General features: G+C 38.1%; 1 long non-coding RNA gene across 1 annotated transcript in view; it reads right to left on the bottom strand.

The window, feature by feature from the left end:
* Positions 1 to 558: 558 nt before the first annotated feature.
* Positions 559 to 25,269, bottom strand: part of LOC114054453 — a 68,614-nt gene continuing 43,903 nt past the window's right edge. Inside the window, exon 4 of the long non-coding RNA XR_003570485.1 lies at positions 559 to 1,103. This is a non-coding gene — a long non-coding RNA (uncharacterized LOC114054453). The remainder of the gene's footprint in view (positions 1,104 to 25,269) is intronic.

The raw sequence follows: 25,269 nt of genomic DNA on the forward strand, positions 1-25,269 counted from the left end.
CCTGTGTGTCCTTACCAAGATACTTATCTTCTCCAGGACTCAGTTGTAGTATCTGTAAGATGGAAGTAATAATATTTGACATTGCAATCATAGGAATGTTGTGAGTAAAGTACTCTGTATTTGTTCACATTGTATAAATGTGAACCGTTACTTGGATGTGACCCAATGGTGTGAAGTGGTATCCAAGAGAACTGACACAATCTTAGACTGTTTAAATAGAATTGCAACATTTAGAATCAAAGAGATAAGAGTTTTACTGTATTCTGCCCTGGTCAGATTATAGCTAGAGTATTGAATTCCGTTTTTGATTCCACAATTAGATAAGGACTATTGGTACACTGGAATGGGCCCAGATGATAGTACCTAGGAAGGTTAGGGAACTGGCCAGAGCAATGTGAGGACTGTTTGAAGCAAATCAGCATGTTTAGCCTAGCAAATAGAAGACTGTGAGGATAGGAGGAAGGAAAAAAATAATGGCTGCCTTTATTTGAATTGGTGTCATGTGGAAGAGAGATTAAATTACTTCTAACTAGCACCAGAGGACTGGTAAAAATGGGTCAAAGTTACAGAGAGGGAGATTTTTGGCCCAATACAGGGAAAAACTTCTAAATAATTAGAGTTACCCCCAAATGGCATAAACTCCTTCAGAATGTAGTGAGTGGATTCTCCATCACTGGAGGCCTTTGAGCCAAGACTGACGAACCATTTCTCGGGGATGTTGTAAAGGTGATTCCTGTTTGAGCATGGGTTGGAGTCAACGGCCTCTGAGGTACCTTCCAAATTTGAGGTTTCATGATTCTGTAAAGTTATGGGATTTTTTAAAACTTCAGTCACATTACACCTCATATAATGGGGATAATAACATTTGCCTTTCATTCTGCACAGGGTTGTTGCGAAGATGAAGTGAGATCCCAGATGTGAAAGAGTTTAACATGTAGAAGTATTATATCGATGCAAGGCACAAAGATCATAATTGTTGTTGTTAGTTGATAGATTAATACACTGCTTCTTCCCTCTTTGTCCCAAACTGCAGAGATCTTCTTCTCTAAGGTTTTAAAATTCTTTCTGTTTTCTTCTCCAGAAGTGGTAGGTGTGATTGCTGACTGAATTTCATACATTCATGCAAAGAAAAAAAAAACACATACAAGTGTAAGGTATTACTCATAGATTCACAGTGTGTTTTGTTACTATAAGTCCCACCCAAAATATGAAAACTAAATTTCACTCCAATTCTTATATCATCACCAACTTTGACATTAGCTGCAGAAAATAAAAATTAGTTGGAGGCTGAGGTCAGAGGTCAGAATTGAGAAGTTAGCAGTTTGTCTTCAGTATGTTCCACATCTCAGATAATCATCAAATCTTAGAACTGAGAGCACTGAAGAGGTGATCGAGTTCAATCTACCACTCCATGCAAGAATTCCCTCTACAGTATCACTGGGAGGTAGCCATCCATTCTCTTCTTGAAAATTTCCAGTTAGGAGGGCACTGATTGCCCATCAATAAGTTCAGTGCAAATGGGGACTGAACGTGGAGTCAGAGAACCCGAGTTGAAATCCTGGCCCCACCACTTATTACTTGAGCATCCTTGGCCAAGTTATTTCATCTCTCTGAGCTCCAGCTTCTGTAAAATAAGAAGATTAAACTAGATGTCTAATGCCCCTTTTATTTATTTTTTAGCATTTTATTTTTCCCTAGTTACATGTAAAAACAATTTTTAACATTCATTTTTAAAAGTTTGAGTTCCAAATTCTCTCCCTTTTTCTCTTCCCACCCCCCCCATTGAGAAGGCAAGCAATTTGATATAGGTTATACATGTGTAGCCATGCAAAACATATCCATAATAGTCATGTTGTGAAAGAAAACATAGACAAAAAAACTCAAGAAAAATAAAGTTAAAAAAAAAGTATGCTTCAATTTGTATTCAGGCACCATCAGTTCTTTCTCTAGGGATGGATAGTATTTTTCATCATAAGTCCTTCAGAGTTGTCTTGGATCGTTGTATTGCTGAGAATAGCTAATTTATTCACAGCTGATCATCTTACAATATTGCTGTTAAATTTGTACACAATACATTTCACTTTGCATCAGCCCATGAAAGTCTTTCCAGGTTTCTCTGAAAGTGTCCTGCTCATCATTTCTTTTAGTACAATAGTATTCCACCATAATCACATACCACAATTTGTTCAGCCATTCCCCAATTGATGGGCATCCCCTAAATTTCCTATTCTTTGCCCCCAGAAAAGAGCTGCTATAAATAGTTTTGTACATATAGTTCTTTTCCTTTTTGTTTTTTTTTAATCTCTTTTGGGATACAGATCAAGTAGTGGTATTGCTAGGTCACAGGGAATTAAAATTTCATTTTTCTCACATCCCCTTCAACATTAGTCATTTACCTTTTCTGTCCTATTAGCCAATCTAATAGGTATGAGGCAATACTTCAGAATTGTTTTAATTTACATTTCTCCACTTAATAGTGAGTTAAGAATATTTTTTTTCATATCACTATAGATAACTTGATTACTTCATCTGAAAACTGACCATATCTTTTGATCATTTATCAACTGGACTCATTTTTATAAATTTGACTCAGTTCTCTAAATGTCTGAGAAATGAGATCTAAGACCCCTTTTGACTCTAGCTCTATAATACCAAACCTAGCACTAGGTACATAGTAGGCACTTAACAAATGTTTGTTGAATGAAATCACTGCATTTTTGGACAGCTATAATTTTATAGCCAGAAGCTGAGTCTCTTATAACTATCACTGATCAGTCACAGTTCTGCCGCTTAGAGTTATACAGAAGTGATGATGATGATGATGACGATAACTTGCATTTATATCATGCTCTAAGGTTTGCAAAGCACTTTACAAATTTTAGCCTCACAACAACCCTGCTATTATTATCTCCATTTTACAGATAAGGAGACTGAGGCTAAGTGACTTGCCCAGACTCACAGAGTTAATAAGTATCTGAGGCCAGATTTAATCTCAGGTCTTACTGATTTTATGGCCAGTGCTCTATTCATTGAGCCACCTAGCTAAATAATAATTCTAATCATTCTTCTAGGTGATCACTATTATTTCTCCTCTAAATCTTACCCTATGTAAACACCTTTAGTTTCTTTATTCTTCATAATAAGCAGTTTCCAGGCCACCCCCTACCCTGTACCTCACCACTCTAGTCACCTTCTTATGGATATGCTCCAATTTCATCCATTCATTCATTCAAAAGCCCCTACAAAGTCATTCTTCAATGTTGAGCCAAGATGTGATCCAATCAGTTCAAAGTACCCTGTAACTGCCACATCCTTTCTTCTAAATGCTAGATATCTATTAATGTAGAACAACATAGAACTACCTTTTCTTTGTAGTCATACAAAACTTCCTAGAGGGGTTAGTCAAATAAACTCCCTAGGTATTTTTCAGTTAGACTACTGTTAATCAAGTTTTATCCATCTAACATTTCTGCAGTTGCTTCTAAAAGGAAGGGAAAAAACAAAACTAAGTACAGCTATCTGCATTTGTCCCTCTTAAATTTCATCTTAGTTATTCTAGGTCGTTCCAAACCATTGAATTCTTTATATGACAGATGGATGCAATGAGCATCCAAGGCATATTAGCTAGTCTCAGTTTTGTGTCATCTATAAATATGATATGTATAGTTTCTATGTATGCATCCAAGTCATTGAAAAATTGTCAAATAGGACTTGGCTAAGGATAGAATATAGTACTGTGTGTGACATTCCCCTAGTGTTCCTCTAGATTGATAATGTTCTTTGGGTAAGATCCTACAAATAGACATCAAGTGACTTAATTATATTACCCTTCAACTCACATTTGTCCATTTTGTGCATGGGAATATTATGGGATATTGTCAAATGCCTTGCTGAAAACCAAATACATTGTATCGGTGGCATTTTCCCTCATCTACCATTCAAATAATACTACCAAAGAAATGGGAATAGTTCGGCATGGCTTGTTCTTAGTGTGTCCATGCTGTTTTCTAATAATAATAATGGCTGATATTTTACATAGTGCTTTAATGTATGTATAGTGCTTTTGCATATATTATCTCATTTGCTCCTCACAACAACTCTGACAAATAGGTACTTCCTGTATATTGTGTGTATATATATATGAAAATATATTATGTAAAATATATAATATATTTTATATAATATATGAAACATAACTACTTCATTTTATTGTTCATTATTAATATAATTGATTATATATAATATAATATTTATATAATTATACATAATATTATATATGAAAATATATATTATATGAAAAAATTGACAGTGAAGTTGTGATTTGCACAACAGGGTCATATAACTAGCATCTAAGGTAGAATTCAAACTGAGGTCTCTCCTAACTGAGTGACCATTGCTTCCCTTTCTAAATACTCCCAAACTATCTACTTAGTAACTTGTACTCTAATTTTTCAAGAAATAGATGGAAAACTCATGATTCTATAGTTTCCTAAAATGGACTTTGACCTTATTAGTTGCTTGTTAGTTGTTGTCCCATGTGTGTGCGTATGCACACATACACACACATATAAACTTCAGGGTAGGGGAGTGCTAGAGTCAGATCAAACTGCCTCTCATGAGAGGCGATTTCTAAATTTTCAATGTGAGCATTTTCAGAAATTAGCAAATGTCAAATCAGGATTTAATTTATTGTTTTGATGACTAAAATGATAATAATGCAGATTAAGTTTTTAAATGTGTGATATGTATATTGGGGAGAGGGGAGAGAGCAAGATGTTAAATATTCACCAGCACAACTCTTATTTATCATCACCTTGCCCCAGAGTCTCAGTGCATTCACGTTGACCGGCAACATCTAAGCAGATAGCAAGCTCAATATTAGTTGAGTTTAACATGGCAACTCCAGAAACTAAACTAATTTCTGACCATATTAAGAAAGGTATAGTATCTACAGTGAAGGAGACAATCATATTCCTCTATACAGAATCAGAATAACTAGGATCTCAGAGCTGAAATGGTCCTACCGTGCAACCCCTAATTGAATAAGAATTCCCTCTAAAGCAATCCTGACAAAGGGTCATCCAATCTCTACTTAAATGTCTCTATGATGAAGACCCTACTAGCTCCCAAGAGAATTCATTAGTTTTTAGATAGCTCTAATTCTTAGGAATTAGTAATTGAGATGTGAACTTCTGTGTAAGAAAATGGTGTCTGAAAATGAGATTTGGATTTTTGAATCCCTTAAAGGATAGACTAGTAAGAAGGAATCTGTCCAAAAACTTGCAAATCCAATCAAAAAGACTTTATGCTAAAAAGGAAGGAGTAGAAGGAAAACTGTCTACCAGTTTTCCATCAAATTAGATATTGCAAAGAGTAGCTATAATTCAGGGAGAATGGCAGTAGAAGTGCTCAGTAATTCACAGGAGATTACAATTTTGCGTGACAAACTCCCAAAATGAGCCAGCAATAAAACCCATGGCTTTAGATGTCTATGTACAAAAATGTACAAAGTCTGCATACAAACAAGGGGAACTAGGGATCCAAATGAAAGGAGATAAATTTGACCTCATAAATATCACTAAAACTTCTTGGGATAAGGGTCATGACTGGAATATGGCTTTGGAAGAATATATCATATTCAAAAGAAATGTAAGTGGGAGTTTGGGGGGGAATAGGCTAAATAGCATTATATGTTAAAAAAGATTAATTGAAGGACAGTGATACAGTGATACTCTGACCTATTTTTATTAATTATTAATTGCATGCAAGTGATTAGTAGAAAACATACACAAATATAAGGGATAAATAGACTCATACAAGTATGCTTTACTGTCATATCAAATCTCCCTCTTTTCTCAGGCTCTCACCATGTCTGCCTTTCACACAAGCAATGAGCATTTAGGAATCAGTCTTTACCAATGAGAAGAGTCCCATACAAATTTACTTTCTATTGAGCAGATGAGGGAGGAATTCTCTAAAGAGGCCAAGCTGGTTACACTGGGACCTCATCAATCCACTTATTTTTAATGATTTTTATGGAAAGTGGAAGCAAGGGCAAATAATAATGCACAAAACTAAAGTATAGCAAGGTCCTTTAATAATGTTAAGAGTACTATAACTCAGTGGGGGCTGAGCCTGGCAAAGAATGCCAAAGAATTCTAAAGACAAAAACAAGTTCTTATCAAAGCTATTTTGGGCAAAAGAGGAAAATCAGGAAAGAGATAAGACAATTATTCAGATGATAATGGGATTAAGGCAATTGCTCAACTTTAATTTTGCTCTCTTCTTTGTAGAGGAAAGAGCAAAATTAAAGTTGAGCAAAGCCCAAAGAAACTACCTCCTAGGATCTCAAAAGAGCAGACAGAGGAAATATGGATCCCTTTTCAGTGATCTCTAAAAGATTATAGGGGAAAAGGAGATGTGTGGCAAAAATGAACAAGGGCAAATGCACTGATTTTCAAGAAAGGGTAAAAAGTGATGTCTACAGATTACAGACCAATGAGCTTTACCTCAATTCCTGACAAAATTTTAGAGCATTATTACAAGAATGGTTAGTGAATATCCCCCAGCTATCAGGGCTTCTCTGAACCACTACCACTATCCCTGCTATCATGCAGAAATTACTTTGTAATTTTGTGTTTACTTTTCCATATACATGGTTTTTTTTTCCCACCCCACCCCCAATGGGATGCAAGCTCCTTGTGGGCAGACACTGATTTGTTTTTGTCCTTATATCCCCACTACTTGGCATACTGCCTGGCACATAGGAGGTACATAATAAATACATTTTGAATTGAATCTAGAAATAGAAGTGGTAATCAAAGCGTCTTCACGACTTCATCAAGAATAGGTCATGGTTGTTTAATATCACTTCATTTTTCTACAGAGTTACTAGACTGGTTGATTAGGGGAATACTCTAGATATCATTAGATTTTAGCAAAGCATCTGACAAATTTTCTCATGTTATTCTAGTGGAAAAGGTAGAGAGACCTAGGATAGCAATAATAGAGTTAGATAGATTTGGAATTTATTGAATGACTGGGCCCAAAGAGTCATTCATAGTTTTGTGTCAATTCAGAGCCACATTTTGGGAGGAAGGCTGATAAACTGGAGTGACCAGACTAGAACTACCATGATAATAAAGAGCCTTGATAGCATGCCATTATGGGAAGCAGCTGAAAGAACTGAAGATGCTTAGCCTAGAAAAGAGAATATTTGGGGCAAACATCATAGCTGCCTCCAAGTAGTTAATAGGGTGTCCAATCAAAGATTTTGACTTTTCTGATTTGATCTAGAAAGTAGAACTAGAAACAATGGATCAAAGATGCAAAAAGGCAGACTAAGATTTAATGTAAAGAAAAAAGAACCTAATAGTTACAGGTGAAGTCAAGCATTTTGGCACGGTGGAAAAAATGCTGGGCCTGGAGTCAGGAAAACTTTTCTTGAGTTCAAATCTGGCCTCAGACACTTAGCAGCTGTGTGACCCTGGGCAAGTCACTTAACTCATTATGCCTCAGTTTTCTCACCTGTAAAATGAGCTAGAGAAGGAAATGGCAAACTACTCCAATATCTTCGCCAAGAGAATCCCAAATGGAGTCACAAAGAGTAGGATGCAACTAAAAAACAACTGAACAACATGTATGTCCTAAGCTAGGCTCTGAGGATACAGAGAAAGGCAAAAGACAGTCCCTGCCCTCAAGGACTTTACCCTCTAATGAGGAAGACAACATGCAAACAAGTATGTACAAACAAGATACATTCAGGATAAATTAGGGGTAATCTCAGAAGAAAGGCATTAACATTAAGGAGGCCTATGAAAGACTTCCTGAAGGAGGTCAAATGTTATCTGAGGCTTGGGAGAAACCAAGGAAGCCAGGAGATAGAGATTAGGACGAAAAGAATTCCAGGCATGGGGGACAGCCAGTGAAAATTCCTTGAGTTGGAAGATGGAGTGTCTTGTTTGAGGAACAATGGCTAGAGTCACTGAATCACAGAGTACTTGGAGAAGAGGTGATAAGGTGTAATAAGGTTGGAAGGGGGGGCATAGTTAGGAATAGCTGTGACTGCCATGCACAGGATTTTCTTTTTGATCCTGGAGCAATAGTGAACTACTGGAATTCATTGAATTGGGGGGGGGGGTCACATGGTCAGACTTTTAATTTAGGAAGACCAATTTGACAGCTGAGCAGACGGTGACCTGGAGGAGAGAGTTCTGAAGCACAAAAAAAAATCCCCAGAAGGCTGTTACAATATTCCACGCATGAGGAGATGAAGGACTAAAACAGGTGATGGTAGTGTCAAAGTAGAAAAGGAAGCACACCGAAGAGATATTACAGAGGTAAAATCAATAGAAATAGGCAACAGATTGGATATGGAGAGGAGAGAGAGAGAGAGAGAGAGAACTAGAAGATGATATCTAGATTGTGAACCTAGGTGACTGGGAAGATGGCAGCACAGTACACAGTAATAGAGAAGACAGGAAGAGGAGAAGGCTTGAAAGGAAAGCTTATGAGTTCAATTTTGGAAATGTAGAGTTTAAGATGACTATGGGACATTCAGTTGGAGATGTCCAATACATTTGGAGATACAAGAATGGATGGAGATTAAAAGAGATGCTAGGTCTAGATAGCAGATCTGAAAATAATCAGCATAGAAATGATAATTGCATTCAAAGACATGGATGAGATCACCAAAAGAAATGGTATTAGGGGGAGAAGAAAAGAGGACCCAGGAAAAAGCCATGGAGATTCCCAGTTAATGGGCATGAATGATGGATGAAGATTCAGCAAAGGAGACTGATAAGGGACCAGGCAGGTAGAAAGAGAACCAGGAAAGAATAATGTCACAGAAATGTAGAAAGAAAAGGGTATCAAGAAGAAGGTGATAAGATAAAGGCTGCAAAGAGGTCAAAAAGGATGATTGAGAAGAGACCACGAAATTTGGCAGTTAGATCATTGGTAACTTTGAAGAGAACAGTTTCAGTTGATTGATAAGGTTGAAAGTCAGACTGTAGATAGTTAAGAAGAAAGTAAGAAGAAAGTGAAATGGGCTGTCTTGTTACATAGTGGGTTCTTTATCACCAGATCTCTCCACCTTTTCTGCTAAAATAACATGAGAAAATTTGTCAAATGCCTTGCTAAAATCTAGGTAAATGATATTTATCGTATGCCCCTGATCAACCAGTCTAGTTATTCTGTAGAAAAACAAAATGACAGTAAACTACCATGAGCTGTTCTTGTTAAGCCACATGCACTCTTTCATCACCACTTCTATTTCTAGATTCAATTCAAAATGCATGTATTATGTACCTTCTAAGTGCCAGGCAGTATGCTAGATAGTGGGAATATAAAGACATAAACAAATCAATATCGGCCCACAAGGAACTTGCATCATCAAGTAGAGGCTTGTTGATGATGTTTCATAGAGATTCCAACTCAGGTTTGGGCTGAACTAAATGACTCCTAAAAATGGCAAAATTCCAATGCTGAAATTCTGTAATTCTGAAAAAATCAGCCATTATAATTTTTTAATGATTGCATTGTTATCTTTTCTAGGAATATCTGCATTTAAAAAAAAAATACCAGTAGGAAAGGACCATGTTAAACACAAAATAATGAACTAGGGATTTTTGTTTGGGGTTGGGGAACACTTCCTAAAGGCTCTCAAATGAACCAATGTGAGTGAATAATGTACCCTTGAATACTTTAGGTCAGTCCTGGTGTGATCATGAAACCTCCCTGTGGTTCATCAGTCAGCTACTCTTGGGACCTTGGAAGGCAACAAATATCTTTTGCATGGTAAGCCAACTCTGAAGGACTCCCAAGATCACATCAAAATTCAGAAGAGAGAGACCAGAACACAGCTACAAAGAGAAAACCTCAGCAAGCCAGCTGATCAGAACTTGAGAAACAATGTGGCCTGGCTTAGTTCCAAGGCCAAGGAGCTCTCCAGCTAATCCTCCAAGACTCAGCTGATGTCCAGAAACTCCTCCAGTACAGGCTGGTTGCCTGTTTCTAGGCATGGACTCACCTCCCACACCCATCCTGATGGGATGCAGTGGGAAAAAGGTCAAGTAGAAATGGGAGGCAGTATGGAGCAATGGAAAGAACATCTGATTTCCCATTCCAGTGCTCTTTCCAGGAGACTTTGGAGACTTCCCAGTTCTACCACTAACTAGCTGTATGATCTTGGGCAGGTCATTTAGCATCTCTCGGTGTCATTTTCCACGTTCGCAAACTGAAAAGTTGGGACCAGATGATCTCCAAGGTCTTCTCCACCTCTAACATTTTATCATTTCAAATAAACAGCTGAACCTTCTGGATCTTCCCCAAAACCTGAGGTAACAGTGAATGGGAAATAGGATACCATTTTTTCTGGTCAATCAGTCAACAACATCTAATAATAGTTGCCATTTATACTTTTCTTCAAGATTAACAAAGGACTTTACTTCCATTATTCCCAAAAGATCTATAAGTAGCAAGTATTATTATCCTTGTTTTACAGATAAGGAAACTGAGACTCAAGAGAGATTAAAATGATTGACCTAAGGTCTCACAGTTACTAAGATTGTACATAGGCATGGACATACACAGGAAACCCAAAGAATACATACAGGAAAGATACATAGACAAGTGCCAACTAGGCAGCCCAGTATACGATAGAATATAGAATAGGGGTCCGTGGACCATGGAAAGATTTCAGGAAGCCCATGAATTTGAATGGGAGAAAAAAAATGCATCTTCATTTTTACTAACTTCTAACTGAAATTTAATATTCTTTTTGATTGTGAGTTTTAAAAACTATTCCAAAAAGGGGTCCATAGGCTTTGCCAAATCACCAAAGCAGTCCATGACACAAGAAAGATTGAGAGCCACTGCTGTTGAATGAAGCAGCAGAATGAGTATAGTGATAAAACTTTAGTGAGATTAGTCAGACACACCTCCTCAGAGCTGAGTCTCAGAAAGGATTCTCTCACAGGAAGGGACAGAATATAGATATGAGCAAGAAGGACAGGATGGCAACATAGAGAGATGTAAAGGCCTGGTTAGGTGCTGTCATAACTTTTCCTTTAAAATCCCAACTGTCTCTTCATAGTTGACAGGAACAATTCCATCCTGAATCTTGTTCCTTTGAGCCTAAATCTCCAAAAGTTTGTCCATGCCCATGATGAGATCATTACACTATTGGATTTCATGCTGGAAATCCTGATTTGCCAGAAACATACTCTCATACAGGTGAGAAACCTTGCTGAATACTGAGGGTCTCCAAATCGCTTACTCTTGCTTCCAAAAAAGAATGAGTTGCATCTTCTTTCATTGTCATGATATTACAAAAGTGAAGATGGACAGGCAACTTCAGCAGAAGTCTGCTTCTTTTCTGTGCTCAAAACCCCCCACCTTGTAAATCTACAGCTCCTCTACCAGGTGAAGAGGGGTCGGTACATTGAATCACACTTTTGCAGGACAGAGCAATTCCTTCTGGAATGGAGAGGAAGACTGAGTTAGTGGGCAAATATTCAAAGATACAGGGCCTTCAATCAAGGCACTTCTTTCCTTTTAAGCCAAGTTTCACTAAGAGTTTAAGGAACAAAATTAATTTATGTAAAGTTATTCAACTAAAACATTCAATGAGAAAGAAAAAAGTACTTCCCATATTTTCAGTATAGTGCAAACAACGCAGTGAGTCATGGAAATTTTTGCAGTTTGGGGCTGATCAGAGCTCTTTCCACCTTATAGTCCATCTTAGCCCTTGAATTTGCCACAGTGTATCAAGGAGGTGGCTGTCAATAACAATTTTTCCTCTGTGTATGGCATTCTCCCCATACATTCTCCCCACAAAAAAAAATCACATGTCTTATCATATCTTGGACTTATCACAAACTTGTGCTAAGAGGATAAGTTTGGATATTTGAAAGGTAAGAAACAATGCAACAACATGGCAAACATTTATTAAGCATCTACCATCTGCAGACAGCACTGTGCCAGATGTTGAAGGACCTACAAAGTTTAGATAAGATATGATTTCCTCCCTTAAAGAGCTAACAGTCCATAAGAGGGATAAGAAACATACACTGGTAGCTAAAAAATGTAATATTAAATGCAAAGTGAATTACAGAATTACATAATTGCTCTGTGAAATTGAAAGGGAAAGTTGATGAAGGGGGTGACTTTGATGGAAGGCTTCATATAGGAATTAATATTTGAGTTCAGCTTTGTAGAAATTCACCAGATAAAGAAACAGAGGTTGGTCCTTGTCAATGATAGATTGAGCAAACACATGGATCTGTATATCCAGCCCTAGACTCTCTCCTGAGTTGCAATCCAACATCACCGATTGTCTATTGAACTTTTTTTTTTTACTGGCTGTCCTGTAGTCACCTCAATTTCAACATTTTCAAAACGAAACTCATTATATTCCCCTCCTCCCAAAAAATACCCTTCTTTCAAACTTCCCTACTTCTGTCAAGGCACCACCATCTTTCCAGTCACCTAGGTTTATAAACCTGGAGTCACCTTGGACTCCTCAATTTTCCTAAATCCTCATATGCAATCAGTAGCCAAGTTTTATTGTCTATTTCCATAATACATCTTCCATCTATGCCTCTTCCTCTTCTCACACAGCCACCACCCAAGTTGATGCTCTTACCAATTCTCTCCTAGGCTGTTGTAATAATTTCCTAATTGACCTCCCTATCTCAAGTCTCACTCCACTCCAATCCATCCTCTAAACAGCTACCAGAGTAATACTCCTAAAGCACAAATCTGACAAGTCAGTCAATCATTGAGCACTCAGTAAATCCCTACTATTGGTCAGGCACTATGGTAAGTGCTAGGGAAACTAAGAAAGGAAAACAAAACAGTCCCTGCCCTCAAAACCTCATCGTCTAATGAGGGAGACAGCATGCAAAAAACTGTTTAAATAAGATAAGTACGGGACAAATTGGAGATACTCCAATGAGGAAAGATACTCATTTTAAGGGGGATTGGGAAAGATTTCTCATAGAAGGCAGGTTAGCTAGGTCTCAAAGAAAGCCAGGGAGGCCAGGAAACAGAGATGAGGAGGGAGAACACTATAGGCATAGACACTATAGAACCGAACAAATCATCCCACAACTCAAAAAGCTCTAACAACATGCCATTGCCTTGAAAGCAAGATACAAACTTCTCTCTGACATTTAAAGCCCTTCATAGTCTAGCTCCCCGCTAGCTCTCCAGACTTATTGAAACACTACTTCCCTTCATGCACCTTACATCCTAGACCAACTGGCCTCCTTGCTATTCCTTGTATGTATTTCCTTTCCCTCCCATTTTCCTTCTCTGGGGATTTCACCTTCTCCTCTTCTCTACCTCAAAGAATCTCTCGCTTCCCTCAAAGGTCAGCTCAAGTGATAATTCCTTCATGGGGCATTTCCTGATCTCCTTAATAACTAGGGCTGCTGCCGGAAATTATTTTATATTTATTTTTTATATACTTTGTATTTACTTATGTATGCATAGCAATTTCCTCCAGTAGAATGAATGTAAGCTCCTTAAAGGCAAAGACTGTTTTTATCTCTAGCACCTAACATGTTGTTTGGCACATAGCAGGAACTTAATAAATGCTTTATGGTTGCATGGAGTGGGGGACAGGATGAGCAGACCGAGGGATGGAAGGAGGGAGAAAGGATGAAGGGATGGAAGGATGATGGATATATGGAGGCATAAGAACATTATTCCCATTTTTAAGAGAAGGAAACTAAGAAGTTAGGTGAATTTCACCTTATGTCACATAAGCCCTCCTGATACTTGGCTTACAGTATTTTTTCACTATATAGCCACTCCACAGTCTGGAAAACTGTAGTAGGATAGGGTAGACAACTGACAACTTTGAGTGAAACCCAGGTCCTATCTGAATTTGCTTAACATAGATTTATTGGGATATTCAAATCAATTCAATTCAATGAGCATTTCATTAAGTACCTACTATAGGCCAGACACTATGGTAGGCACTAGAGATATGAAGATAAAAATGAAACAGTCCCTGCCCTCACGAAACTTCCATTCCATTAGGTGACAGCAATATGTACACAGATAAGTACATAGAGATTATAAAGGCAATCATAGGGAGTAGAGGAATAAAGAAAGCAAGTGTCTGCTACCAATTCAAGAGGAAAGAGAGGAACAGAATAAGCATTTACTTCATTAAACACTTTACAATATTATTTCATTTGATTATCACAACAACACTAGGAAGTAGGTACTGGTATTGTGCCTATTTTACAGTTGAGGGAATTAAGGCAGAGGTTAGGTGACTTGCTCAGGGCCAAATTTGAACTCAGGTCTTCCTGATTCTAGGTCCAGCATTCTAACCACTGTGCCATCAGCTACCTAAAGGAAGGGCCAAAACGTATCATCCACTCCCATTTGACAAGCCCTAGGATACTCTTGTTGGGGAACTCAGAGTCCCTTCTTTTCCACCTACCTCCCACCCTGGTTAATCTCCTTCAATCAATCTATCAAACTTTTATTAAGTGATGACTACAATATATGGCTGGCAATGGAGATACAAAAGCAAAAGTGTCTACCCTAAAGAAGTTTACATCTTAATGGTATGTAATGGTCTGTGGGTATGTGGGTCTATATTAAACACATACAAAGAAAGCATAAACAGTTGGAGGGACCAAGAAAGGCCTCTTGCAGAAGATGGTGCTTGAGTAAAGTCTTGAAGGAAGCTAGAGATACCAAGAGGTGTGAGAGGAAGGAGATCATTACAGGCATAGGAGACAACCACTGCAAGGCGATGGAGAAGGGACATGGAGTATCATGTTTAGGCAACTTCAAAGAGGACAATATGGCTAGACCATAGAACATTTGGAGGGGGTAATATTTAAAAAGGCTAGAAAAGTGGAATGGGAGCAAGTTGGGATGAGCTGAAAATGCACAACAGTGTAGTTTATATATGATCCTATAGGCTACAAGGAGCCACAGAAGTTTATTGGGTAGGGGGATGACATTCCTGTGCTTTATGAAAATCACTTTGCTGACCATTGGAAGGATAGATTGGAATGAGGAGAGAGACTCAAGGCATGAATAGCAATTAGGAGGCTATTGAAATAATCCAGTCAAGAGGTGATAAGGACCTGGAAAACAGTGGGGTCTGGGTGACTAGAGAGAATGGTATGTGTGTAAGAGGTATTATAGAGATAGAAATAATGAGATCTGGCAATCTATTAGTTTTGCCAGGTAAGAATGAGTAATGGTGGATTGCACTGAAATTGAAAACCTGGATGACTGGAAGGGTGATGATTACCAGGACAGAAAAAGGGTGAGTTCTAGGGAAAAGATAACGAGTTCTATTTTGGATATGTTGAGTTTGAGATGCTTGTGCAATATTCATTTTGAAATGTCCAAGGAGCAATTAGTGATATGCAAGTGGAGCTTGGGAGAGAGACTAGGGTTTGATATATACAGGATCTATATATCCAGGAGATCTGGGAATCATAAGCATAGGCGTATGGGCAATTTAACCCATAGAAACTTTTTTCAAGTAAAAGGGTATAGGGAGAAAAAAAAGAAGGGGCCCAGGTGAGAGTTTGGGCATAACGTGGATGATGAATAAGTGAAGGAACCCAAGGAGTGTTCAGACAGGTAGGAGGAAGACCAGGAAAGAACAGTTACAAAGACCAAGACAGAAGAAAAACCAGGAGGTGAGGATGATCAGCAGTATTTGATGCTGCAGAAAGGTCAAAAGTAGGAATCTTGAGAACAGGCCATCAGATCTAGTGATCAAGAGATCCCGGATAACTTGGTAGAGAGCAATTTCAGCTGGGCAATGATGTCAAAAATCAGATTAAAGAGGGTTTAGAAGAGAATTAGAAGAATGGAAGTAAGGACACCAAATATAGGCAGCTTCTACAAGGAGTTTGGCTTAGAAAGGCAGAAAAAGTCTGGGATGATGGCTAGCAAGAATGATGGGATCTAGGGGGGATTTTGTTGTTGTTGTTTGTTTTGTTTTATTTTGCTTTATTTTGTTTTGTTTTGTTTTTAAGGATGGGAAAAATCTGGCCAAACTTGAAGGCAGCAAGAGAGAGCCAGTAGCTATGGAGAGAATGAAGAATAGATAAAAAGAGGATCAGTTGAAGGAACTGGAGTTGTTTGGCTTGAAGGAAAGACTCGGTAAGGACACGATAGCTGTCTTCAAGGGCTGACGTGAAGGAGGGATTAAACTTGTTCTTCTTTGTCTTAAAGGGTAGAACTAGGAGAACTTGGTGGAAATTGCAGTGATGTAGACTTAGGATCAATGTAAGCAGAAAACTTCTAACAGTGTAATGGGTTAAAAGTACAATAGATTGGTGAGGTGGTCCATTGCTAAGGCTAAAGGGAACTTCATTGAAGAATTAGATGGGGCAGTAATAATAATCACAATAAGCTTTTTTATTTGAAGTGTTTTAAAATGGACGGGCCCAAAGGTATGAGGAAAGTAAACGAGGGATATAAGCAGAACCTAGAAGGAACAAGGGCTAACAGGGTTTGGTCACAGTCCCTGGCAAGATAAGGGGTGGAACCAGAATCTGGATTGATGTGAGGTGCTAGGGCAAGAAGAGAGAGTCCATCATGGACTTTCCATAGACTGCCACAGGAGTTAGTCCATCATCACACCAAGTTAGCAATACTTCTATTATCTGTCTACTAACTGCATCTTGTTATTTCTATCTCTATAATACCTCTTACACACATACCATTCTCTCTAGTCACCCAGACCCCAATGTTTTCCAGGTCCTCACCTCTTGACTCTGCTAGGCAGAAACTAAAGAGAGACATATGTTTGATAAAAAGGGGAAGAGTCTGATTCAAGTCTACTTGGCTTTCCCATCACTGAGGTCACAGGCAAGGAGGCACAAGTCAGGCTGCATGAGAAATGGATGGTTCTAGAATGAAGCTTCTTGGTGATTCCAGAAAGTGCCAGGCAGAAAGAAGAAGAAGGAAGAAGCAAAAAAAAAAAAGACTGCCTTCAAAATTGGACCGAGGCCAGTTCAAAAGTATATCATTTCCTCAATGTGCCATATGCTTCTATTCTGGCTACTTTAGTAATATTAACAACAATAGCTAGTATTCATACAGTGTTTTAAGTTTCACAAAGTGCTTACATTTTACCTCTTTTTATCCTTAACAACCCTGGGAGGTAGATGCTATTATTATCCCAATTTACAGAGGAGAAAACGGAGGCAGACATAGGTTAAGTAACTTGCCCAGGGTCACATAACTAGTGACTGAGGCTATATTTGAATTCAGGTCTTCCTGACTTCAGGTCCAGCACTCTATCCACTTTACCACCTAACTACCTCACTTTCTGACAACCAACCCCCAAAGATCAGCAATCAGGCAATCTCTCTGGAGATCTTCTCACAGATAGGGCAACATGTGTGTCTGTCTTCCAGGCCCAGCTCCAGAATGTCCCAAGTTCCTAACAACTTTCCTTTCTGGGTGAGAAGTTGGACACTCTTCTCCCCTGCATATGAACCCAAGAAACTTCAGCAATATTCTTGCACATTTGGTTTGTGTCTGATGTGTATCTTAGTGCTCTCTCAAGTCAGAATCAATTTCAGGAAATATTGTCCATGCTACTAGCCAGAATGCAAGAAATTGTCCTACATGTACATTCTGACACACACACACAGTCTCTAAGCATACACACACATACACAAACATACACACAGGCACTCTCTCTTACATTCTGTTTACCTGAGTGGTGCACAAAAAGGTAATTGATAAATGAAAATGAAAATTTTAAACCCTTGTGATTATCTGGATATTTCCAAGTGTCCAGATGTTTGGCTTTGTATAAATAAAGATACCTGTATATGTGTCTGAGTCTTTCTGTTATTATCCTGATGGCTGACATCCAGATTGAAAGGATGGCCTCTCAGTCTTCTCATCTCTCCAGAGACATAATAAATAGATGATTTCTGGTCTTTGGCTTCCATCTGACTACCTCTCTTATCTTGATAGGTAGTACACTTAAACCTCCCTGAGTTTCAGTTCCCTCATCTGGAAAAGGGCGTTAATAAGAGAGGCAGCCTGATGCAGTGGAAAGCATGTTGAGTTTGGAGTTAGAGGCCTTGGATTCACATCCTGGCCTGGCAACTTACCTGGGGGACCCTTGGCAAATGCTTTAACCTCTCTGAGGCTCAGTATCCTCAGCTATAAAATAAAGGGGTTTGACTAGATAATCTCAAAGGTTCCTTCCATTTCCAAATCTTAAATTCCACATATCCATAACCTCTCTCCTAGAGGCCCCCTTCTTTCCTTTGACACTACAGTGACTCTGGTGTAGGCCTTTATCACCTCATGCCTGGACTATTGCAATAGCTTGCTGGTTGGGTTCCCTGCCTTAAGCTTTTCCTCACTCCAGTCCATCCAACATAATTGCCAAATTAAACATCCTAAAACATAAGTCTGACCATGTCACTACCACCTCCCCTATTCAGTCAGTTCCAGTGGCTCCCTATAAGTTCCAGGATAAAATATAAAACCTTCTGTTTGGTAGTCAAAAGCCTTCATAACCTTACCCCTACCCCCCATAGACCTTGGAAGTCTTCTTACATCTTACTCCTCCAGTGTCCTCTGTAACCCAGCAATAAGGCCCCTTGCTCTTTGTCAATCAGGATACTCCATCTCCTGCCTCTGAACACTGTCCCCCTGTCTAAAATTCTTCCCCTACTCATCTCTACATCTGGCTCTCCTGGCTTCTTTCTAGTCCCGGATAAAATCCTACCTGCTACAAAAAGTCTTTCTCCATGCTCCTTAATGCTAATACCTTACCTAATTGATTATCTACAATTTATCATATATGTATATATATATATATAATATGTGTGTATGTGTATGTATACATGTGTGTATATACATATATGTGTGTGTATATGTGTGTGTGTGTGTGTATATATATATATATATATACACACATACATACATATATATTTGTACAAAGACGTTTCCAGGCTATCTCCCCCATTAGGCTATGAGCTCCTTTTTTCCCCCATATCCCCACTACTTAGCACAACACATGGTGCTTTTGTTGTTGTTTAGTTATTCATATCCACCTCTTCAAGACTTCATTTGGGGTTTTCTTGGCAAAAATACTGGGAGTGGTTTGCCATTTCCTTCTCCAGCTCATTTTACAGATGAGGAAACCAAGGCAAACAGGGTTAAGTGACTTGCCCAGAGTCACACAGCTAGTGTCTGAGGCCAGACTTAAACTCAGGTCCTCCTAACTCCAGGGCCAACACTCTATCCACTGTGCAACCTAGCTGCCCTGTATGGTGCTTAATAAATGCTGATTGATTGGATGGTTCTAAATCCATCACCCTATGAATACGTGCATTATTAACCTCACAATGTGTGTGAATCACATGAGATCACCTAGGTGAAGTACCTTGTAACTGGAAAAACAATATACAAGTGAAAACACATACTTGCCCATGTTAAGGACAGATGGATGATTGACTAACCTCAGGGAACTCATGATATAAGGACTCCATTCCCCAATGAATGATAACCAATTAAAAATCCCAAGGAGTTGCCTTCCACACATAGAGGTTAAGTGATTAGCCCAGTGTAACATGGCTAGTACCAGATCTCCCTGAAACCACATCCAAACCTCTATTTGCTATGTTCTGCTTCCTCTTGCTACTCCAACGTAAGTCTTTTTGTTAAGAAAACTCAGGGTCAAAGAGTCTTAGGGCTGGAGGTACCTTGAAAGGTATGGTTTCCTGCTTCCCAGGGGAACTACCCTTAAGTCATACCAGACACATAAAAATTCCACAACTTGCCTTGTTCATCTCCCTTTCTTTGAAGAGCCCTGATGGTAAAGAGATCCTTTGAATCTTCTAATTTTTTTTAATGAAGGCACTTTGGTTTTATCTGTAGTCTCATAAGATATTCAAATAGGACCTTTTCCTACTAAAGTAGTCTAAGGACACCAGGCATTAGATACCTATTCCACTTGCCAAGGAAACAAACTTTTTCTTTCCCTTAACCTTTGGCTTGTGGACAAAGCAAACATTTATTCCAATCTCTCTATGTACTTACTCTTGTACTCTTGTGTTTATTATTCAGTTGTCTGTATTTCTTCTTGATGTACATCTGTACCTGTGTTATTCATTTTAGATTATAAAACCTAGAAGAGAAGGAACTATACCTAAGTTACAGGTAGCATAGCATACTGTGAAATTAGATCATTAATCAGCATGTTTTGATGATAATAACAGTGATGATGACAAAGACTTGTCCTGCCTCTCCATCTGCCTTATAAGTTTGTGGGAAGGATAAAATGAGATAATTTTTGTCTAGCACTTCTATAAATCATAAAATATTCTCTAAATATCAATTATTGTTATCATCATTAGTGGCCATAGTTAGTAGTGATAGTATAGGCAGACATATAAAAAGCTTTGTTTCCACACCACTGCTTCTTTTCAGACAAGCTGAGACAGCAATATGTAAGGTAGGCTGCTGTGCTACATCTATCTCAGCTGGATGAAACACATTTAAAAAAATACCAGGACAAAGTGATTTCTTCTGATATTTCAAGGCTGATTTTGTAAAATCAGCTTTGGGAAAAGAAATGAAATCCCATCTTATCATATGGTCTTCATCACCACACCACAACACTAGGGATAAGAAGCAGATGTTCATCTTCCTGGTAGGGTGATAACAGGCAGGGGTGTGCTAATAAACATTTAACAGCCGGCTTTTCATAAAAAATAAAAAAGTATGCAGGGCACACTTAAGTTTAATCTGAATTATTAACATTTTCTCTATCAACCTAAATAATCAATGAAACAGTGAATCAAACCTGAATTGTGGCCTTTCTTGATTTCCAAAGTGTAAACATGCATACTGAAACTATAACCATCGGCTCTCTCGAGCCCATTCGAGCTGGCTTCAGCACATTATTAACAGGGATCTTAGTACCTAGGTGAGACACAACATCCTGAGATGCTCTATACTTCATAGAGGAGTGCTGAGGCAATGAGAGGCTACAGACGTTGAGGACTTTGAAATCAGAAACCAGCTGTGTTGTATTCACCCCCAGATTATTACAAGGCTTCTTATTTATTTTAACACTTAAGAGTTCTTTGCTTTTCCTACCCCTTTAGTTTGAGTATTTCATTGAATTCTTCTCCATATAAAATATCATGATAGTGAAAATACAGAAAGGAGAGAAGAGGAGAAGAGATGAGGCAAGATTAGATGAAACAAAAGGAAAGTCAAGCAAATATATTTCCACATTGGTCACATCCAAAAATAAACTTCTCTTTCTGCACATTAGTTCATTATCTCTCTGTCACAAGGTAGGTAGCCTTCTTCTTAATCAGACCTCTGGTATCACAGCTGATCCTTTAGCTGATCAAACTTCTTAAGTCTTTCAAAATTTTTCATTTTTACCTATTGATATTATAGTATAAATTATTCTGATGCTGCTAATCACTTCACTGTGTTACTTATTTGTCTTTCCATGTCTCTTTGAAATCTTTTTTTCCTCATTCCTTACAACCCAATAGTATTATAGTATTCACCAACCCGATAGTATTAATAGTATTCATATACCACCATTTGTTATAGCCATTTCCCAATAGATGGGTATCCACTTAGTTTCTAGCTCTTTGCCACCACAAAAAAAAGAGCTGCTATAAATATTTTTGTATAGATAGGACCTATTCTTCTTTCTTTGATCTCTGGGAAATAAACCTGCCAGTTTGATCACTTTTTTTGTGCATGAGTAGGTAATTCCCTTGGGTTCTAGTCTAACAGCTCTCCTCTGATTTCACTTGCTTCAGTATGCCCAATACTTTGTACAAATAGGTGTTAAAATATATATATGTATACACTTACATGAATATATAGGGTATATGTATATGACTATATGCATATATGTGTGTATGAGTATATATGTATATGTGTGCACGCATATATGTGTATACATGTGTATCTATCTATCTATCTATATATATATATATTTATATGTTTGTGTGATAGTCTTGCAATCTGAATGCCACAGTTAGCAATTCAAGTGTAGCTTTCCTAAGACTATAGAATTCCTCATCTATTTGGTGGTCTTCAACATCAGCCTTGGTACCTCAAAACTACACTTTTTCCACTCTCATTTACAAACTAGTGAAGGTAATGAACTATGTGAAATGGGCCCACTCCAAACTCATGCTATTCAACCAACAGTCTTTGTTGCTACTGGACCATCTCAACAACCCCTTATCACGTTGCTCAGAGCAACTGTTCTAAATCTTTTCCATTACCTTCAACCTTCACCCAACCCTCTCATTCGACTCCTCCTTATCTCAGAACTCTGAATCTTCACTCAAACTTCCTTCCTCCCTCAAAGAAAAAGATGTCCCCTCCTTATAAAGGTGAAACTCTCTATTTATGATCTTTTCTTTTCCCACCTGTCTCTCTTGCATCTTCAATCTTTTCATCTCCACTGGATCCTTCCGCATTCCTGCAAGCATGCTCAGATCTCCTTTATCCTTAAAGAAAAAAAACAAAACAAAACACCTTCTCTGGACCTTCCTAAACCAACCCCTGCCACACCTCCTCACTATTGACCTATTTCTATATTTTTTTTTGCTAACAACTTCTAGAAAAAAAAGTCTACAGTCCTCTCTTCTTTATTATTCCCTCCCTTTGAAAACCATTGTATCCCCAAATGAAACTTGTCTCAAAGGTCTACTAAAACCTCTTAATCATTTTTTTCCAGAAAAAAAATAATATTTAACCATTTCTCCCTCATTCTATTCTTGTGAAGTTGATTTCTGAACCCAGGTAAAATAATCTCATAACTGACAAATTCACTTTAATCAATCCTCATACTCCATGATCCTTTCAGAGCATTTGATCGCCTTCTCCTTCATGATTGGTAATCTATCATCTCTTAGTTTCTTGACACCATTCTCACATTTCCTTGAGAGACACCATGGTGAAGTGGATAAAGTCTGGACTTGGAGTCAGGAAACCCTGTGTTTAAATCCCACCTCAGACACTTCCTAGCTATGTGGTACTGGATACTGAAACTTTCTGTACTTCAGTTTCCTTATCTGTAAAATGAGGTGTTTGGATTCAATGAACTCTCAGGTCCCTTGCCATTCTAAATGTTTGATTCTTTACCTCTACACTGCTCCTTCTCTGTCTCCTTCCCTGTCTCCTCTTATTTCTTCTTTACCCAAAATGTATCTCCTACAGGGTGCTCTTTCCAACTTAGCTACTCTGAGCAAGACAATTCCAACAGAGAACTAATGAACTCTGAATGCAGATTGAAGCATACTTTTTTTACTTTATTTTTTCTTGGGTTGGGTTTTTTGGTCTGTATTTTCTTTTGCAACACAGCTAATATGTTTTGCATGATTTCTCATGGATAATCCATATCAAATTGTTTGCCTTCTTAAGGAGGGGGGAGGGGTGGGAAGGAGAGAATTTGGAACTTAAAATTTTTAAATTGAATGTTGACATTTTGATGTGTAATTGGGAAATATTTAACTAATAAAACATATTTTTTAAAAGAAGGCTCTGTCCTTGATTCTTTTATTCTTTCTTTATGCTCTCCCTTGGTCATCTTATCCTTTCCAACAACTCTAATTATCACTATTCAGACTTTAAATCTCCAACGACAATCTCTTTCACAGAATCACATAATTTGAGAGTTGGAAAGGACCTCAATAGCCATCTAATCCAATCCATTGTCAAAAAAAAAAAGTCTTACTAAAACACACATGAAAAGTGGTCAACCAGCCTCCGCTTTAAGACTTCTAATGGAGGGGGAAAGGGTGCACAAACTAATTGCTACAAAGTTGTTTGGTTTGTTTTGTTTGCTCAATAGCAAACTTAAATTTGGGCAACTTCCACCCACTCCTCCTAATTCTGCCCACCAGGGCCAAGCAGACCAATTCTAATCCCTCTACTAGCCCTTCAAATCCTTAAACACTTGAACAAATACTTCCTCCTCCCTTCCCATAAGTCTCCTATCCTCAATATACCCAGTTATTTCAATTGATCTTCATATAACAATAACTCAGGGCACTTCACCAACCTGGCTGTTCCCCTAACCCCTGCTGTCCTGCTTATCAATGCCTTGCCTCTCTGTGGTACCCAGAACTGATCACAGTACTCTAGCTGTGATCAGGGAAGAGCAGGACACAGAGAGACTATGATGTCCTCATTCCTGGAAGTTATGCTCTCATAATGTGGCCTAAGATTTCATTAGCTTTTTTTGGCTACTACATCATACTTAAGATTTTTATTGAGTTTACAATCTACTTAAAACCCCTGATTTTTTTTTTCAGAAAACTTGCTATTTAACCATCTCTCCCTCATCCAATTCTGGTGAAGTTGATTTGTTGAACCCAAGTCAAATAGTCCATTTCTACCTACTGAATTCCATCTTATTAGATTCAACCCAGTGCTCTAATCTGTCAAGATAATTCTAGATCCTGACTCCACCATCCAGCATGTCAGGGATTTCTCCCAGTTTTCTGTTATCAACAAATTTGAGCATGGCATTTATGCCCTTATCCAGGTTACTGCTAAAAATGCTAAACAGCTCAGGACCAAGTGCAGATCTCTAAGGCCCTTCACTAAAGACCTCCCTTTATTGTTGACATTGAAGAACTTCTTTTTGAGTGCAGCTATTAAACCCGTACTGAATACATTTAACTTTATTTATTACTGAATACATTTAACTAGTCAATATTTCTCCATCTTTTCCATAAAAACAATATAAGACATTTTACCAAAACCTTTAGTTAAAATCTAAGTAAATGATATCTACAGTTTTCCCTTCATCTGCAGGTTTAGAAGACTGCAAGTAAATGAAACTCATATGAGTTTGGCATGAGATCTTTTTTTTGTATGAAGTCTTGCTCATCCCCTGTTTCTCTTTCTTGATATTCACTAATAATCCATTCCAGGAATTGAAGTCAAGCTCACTGGCTTATAGAGTCTTTTCTCTTCCCTTTTTGGAAAACCAGAACATTTGCCCTTACCCCAATTTTATGGTGCTGCTCTCATTTTCCACACTATTTAAAGATCACTGACAATGGTTCAGCAATCACATCTGCTGTCTTTCAGTACCTAAGGACGTATATAGTTCATCTTAACCAGGATAAATGAATTCATTAATATCAACTTGATGATGTCCTACCATCTCCATCTTTATCTTTGTTACCAACTCCGTTACACATTTTCTCAGTAATTTGTTCAGTAATTTCCAATGTAAGAGTC

Source organism: Vombatus ursinus, unplaced genomic scaffold (genome assembly GCF_900497805.2).
Source record: "Vombatus ursinus unplaced genomic scaffold, bare-nosed wombat genome assembly UNPS02014813.1, whole genome shotgun sequence".
NCBI classification, from domain to species: domain Eukaryota; kingdom Metazoa; phylum Chordata; class Mammalia; order Diprotodontia; family Vombatidae; genus Vombatus; species Vombatus ursinus.